The following is a 4,387-nucleotide window of genomic DNA, read 5'->3' as shown; positions in this document are numbered from 1 at the left end:
CGCGGCGCGCGGCGTCGCGTCGATCCGCGCGCGTAGCTTCGTTTTATAGTTAATCGGTCTTTATCGAGCCAGCCGGCCGCAGTTTCCGCGTAAATTATTGCTGTCATAAATTTATCACGGGGCGGTAATTATCGGGGTGAGGCCATCCGTCGGAATGGCCGCGAATTACGAGCCAATTCCAATTGGTATGGGTGTGTATATATATATATATATATAAATATATATCGTTGCGGCCTGCCTTCCACGATTTATCACCCGTGATCTTCCTTTCTATGCATTCGCTCTCGCTCTCGACATCCTCTTCCCCCCCTCCATCGATTAACAATTTCGATTTGCCGGATACTGGCGATTGGTCCGCGCACGCGTTCGAAGGAAGAATCGTGTAAATCTGTTGGTTGTTTCAGAAAAATTCGCAATCACGTGTCGACGAGTACGAGGTTGATGTATCGTTGCGCAAACCTCGTGTTATATTGTATAAGTACGCGGATAATCGAATCGATGTGGTTAGATTCTATTTTGTATCTTATATATTTGAGAAGCTATTATATTTGAATGGATTTGTAGTGTTGATATAGTGAATAGTAGAAGATTGGACGGTAATTTGAAAGATTGAGAAAAGTTTTTTTTCGTGTAAATGGAAGGTAGGAATTAGGAAACGTTGCGTAATTTTTGAGGCAACAAAGTTTCGATTCTGATATAAATGGTTGGATAGTTTAACGCGAGAATTTAAAATATTCCAACTCCCTTCTATTTTCGAAATAAATTGGAATATTCGTTGAAAGTTTCCCTTGAAAAGAAATCAATTCGAAAGAATTCCATTTTACGCGTTTTTAACAAATATATTCTTCTCTCTTCACGTTCAGCTTACTTTTACTTTGCCCGCGTAACTTTAACTGTTTCGATCGTTTTCCAAAGAGCCTGGAAAAAGAATATTTAACGAGATATTATTTTCATTCATCTAAATACCTTTCTTCCTTTCTTTTTTTTTTTTTCTATTAAATTTTTTACACAAGTTTCTATTAAATACATTTCAAACGCAAGGTTATGTTACTCACTTTTCATCTTCACCTATACTTTCTTATACATCAAACGAAAACAAAAAGTAGAGAAAGCGACATCGAACATGTTTTTCATATTCAGATCGCAATATCCTTTGACCAACGACGTGTGGTTGCACGTGTGCTGTCGGTGACAAGACGTGACGTTAGAACGGTTCCCATAACCCTTCGAAATCGTGTCCGTGCATGTGTATGAAAATGTCTATGCCGCCCGGGCTATACTTATCTCGGATCGACAATTCACCCTTCATATATGCTTTTCTGCACGCGCTACGCGTCCACACGTCCAATCCTCGAAACCGCAACTCTGCTATTTCTTCGAAAGATCGAATCCTTTCAATGCGATCCAAAAACGACTCGATGAAATCGATCAGAAAAGCAACCAATTACGAATAAAATTTGTGATAAATAATTATTGTCCACGTTGTATTTGGCAAGAGGAAAATGGTATCGAGATTAATAAAAAAACATGAACGAATCGTTGATATTTATGAAAATATTCAAACGTGCTTTATAGTTCGGAAAAATCAAAAAAAGTTTGTTATAATTTTCGTCCCTGCGTGTAGGAAACGTATTGAATATTTGATTTCCTTTTATTTTTATTTATCGATACATCGAACGACAATCGTCTACTTTTATCGACGGAGAAAAAAAGTAGCTTTCGAAAAAAACGAAGAAAATTTTATTCGGAGGAGAAAGTAGGATTGTAAAGAGCAGATACGGTGCACGTTGGAGGGCAAGAATGATTGCGTGATTTCGACAAGATTTGGAGGGTGTAACCGAAAGGGGTGGGCGCGTCGTAAAAGGTGATGCTGGCTTCGTTGGCGGCAGAATTCGCTTTACGAGGACAAGCAGCTTAGCCAGCCTCTCCGACCGATATAATTCATCCACCGGTGCCTTTCCCATGAAACACGCCTCGACACACCTCACGCGCTAACTGAAAACCTGGCTCGAAATCTCCTCGCAACCCTTATTTATGGAATCGCACAGCTGCGTATCCTTGGTCCTGGCTTTTATAGGAAAATAAGTTATCAATATCGTGATATCGATTCGTGGCTTGAAAAAGTAAAAAAGATTCCATCTTCCCTTACAAATTTTTTACGTAATAATTCTTACATATACACAAGAAAACAACTCATTCGTTCATTGAACTCGTTATTTATCGAATCGTATCTACGTTTGTGTACTTCGTTGCGATCCTCCCTTCTCGTAAAAATGTTTACTACATTATCCGTGATACAAGATTTTCTCAACCCTTATGGAGATCACGTGAAGTGAGAAGGAGAGAGAAAAAGAGAAAGAGCCTCTCGATTCTTATTTTCTCCGCCAGACTGGGATTCCAGGCTGGGTCTATGGTTCCGTGAATGTTGATACATCGCCAAGGATTTTGCATTTAGAATCCGGGATAAGAGGGTGGCGTGGAAAAAGTCTGCTGCCCGCAAACCTGGCTCGAAAAACTCGGCAAGAAAAACGTGTGTGAATTAGAATCGAATGGATATGTGAAATTTTTAATGGAATTGTAATTCGTAATTCTATTTTTCTTTTCTTTTCGAGTTAAATTTAAAAATTAAATTCGAAGACAGATAATTTAAAGGAAATATTGCGAACAGGGAGGAAAAGATTCCCGAATAAGATTGTTTCTCAATCAAGTTTTAAAATAAACCGAATGGCGAGGCAGTTAAATTCGAGTTTGGTACCCTTCCCTCCTTGTGTTCCCTCGACAAATTCAATCCGAGGGAAATTAACAGTCGGAGTAGATGGCAAATTTGTCTTGCAGAGAGTACGGAAAGTAATTACTCCGAGAATTTTCGTAATGTTGATCAATCACGGTTTTAATCAGTGTACCAACCAGTTATACACTGTATGTATGTAACTGATAACAAGAGAGATGCATAACTCGCGCGCAATCACCATTTTCCCGATACTATTTCATTTATGATCCAGTTAATTCTACAGAGAGCATTCTCCTCTCATTATTACTGGGAATAATATAGTAATCCGAATGTAATTCCAGATAGATAGGGGGAACGATTCGAATAATTTGCCGAGAACTAAGTGGAGAGCTAATTTATTTCATGCTCCGTGCAATTTGAAACACTTATTTGAAAATGTTTAATTTGCGATAAGAGTATAATATATATCGAATAATTATTTTCTTGCCTTTAATTATTATAATTTATGGGCCGTGCAATAAATTATAACGTAAATCATATCATAATCGTTTAAACTTGAAATTTATGAAACGGATATATATATATACGAACTGAATACGATTCAAATATGTGCTTATTAATATTAGATTTACTTTACATTCTTTTCCCGCTACGCGTTATGCAAATGTTTGTAAATGTAGGAACAATTGCATATTGCTATTTAGTTATTCGTTTTATTTGCATATTTCACATTGTTGATTGTTAAAAGTAATTAAATTTGGTTTGGATTTAACAATCGAATAAATGTAAATTAGCATGCCGATGTATTTATAGCATATATTATAGTCGATACGCGTAATGATCGAAAAATGAAAATTGAATAAATAGCTATGGTTATTATATTATTCAAATATTTATCGAATTTACGAACAACCTGTGCTTATATATTTGATATTCCACCAATTTAAATATATTTGCCACTTTATTTTATCTAAACTTCAGTTTAGATTGCAATTGAATTCATGAATGATTGCACGACTTTATGGTTCACAAATTGAAAATCAAATAGTATTATTTATTATATCTAGATTTCACGGATCCGAGATATTTTACGCTTAATAACAATCCCTGATAAACTCTCGACAAGATATAATATTTTAATAATTCATAAAGCAGGATGTAATGATTTACGGATTGCGATACATTAATCGAATTCCTCAAACTAGCCCAATAAAAAAATTCTCGAATATTTCATAATTCATCGAATGTAACAGAATGTAAGCAAAAGAGAAGAGCCATTGCATCGAACTTCTCAAACTATTCCTACTTACAATTCTTATTGAAAATCATTGATACAAATACCACGTTTTACATATTTTACTAATTTTCGAATATTTTACAATTCATCGAATGGAATAGGATGTAATCAAAAGGCAAGACAAGTCATTGCATCATATCTAAACTTCAGATTTTAAACATTCTAAATTTCCAATCGATCGAACTTCTCAAGCTATTCCTACTTATAACATTCTCATTGAAAATCATTAATACAAATATCACGTTTTATTAATTTTACAATTCATCGAATGTAATAGGATGTAATCAAAAAAGAAGATGATCGAATTTCTCAAGTTATTTCTTACAATACTTATTGAAATCATTGATACAAATATCACG

The 4,387-nt window shown here is 35.4% G+C and overlaps 1 protein-coding gene across 1 annotated transcript in view; it reads left to right on the top strand.

The window, feature by feature from the left end:
- Positions 1 to 4,387, top strand: part of LOC102678499 (protein split ends-like) — a 200,485-nt gene that overhangs the window by 89,762 nt on the left and 106,336 nt on the right. The gene's annotated exons all lie outside the window — the stretch shown is intronic.

Source organism: Apis dorsata, unplaced genomic scaffold (genome assembly GCF_000469605.1).
Source record: "Apis dorsata unplaced genomic scaffold, Apis dorsata 1.3 scaffold_194, whole genome shotgun sequence".
Lineage (NCBI taxonomy): Eukaryota > Metazoa > Arthropoda > Insecta > Hymenoptera > Apidae > Apis > Apis dorsata.
This window is presented reverse-complemented; position numbering and strand designations above follow the sequence as displayed.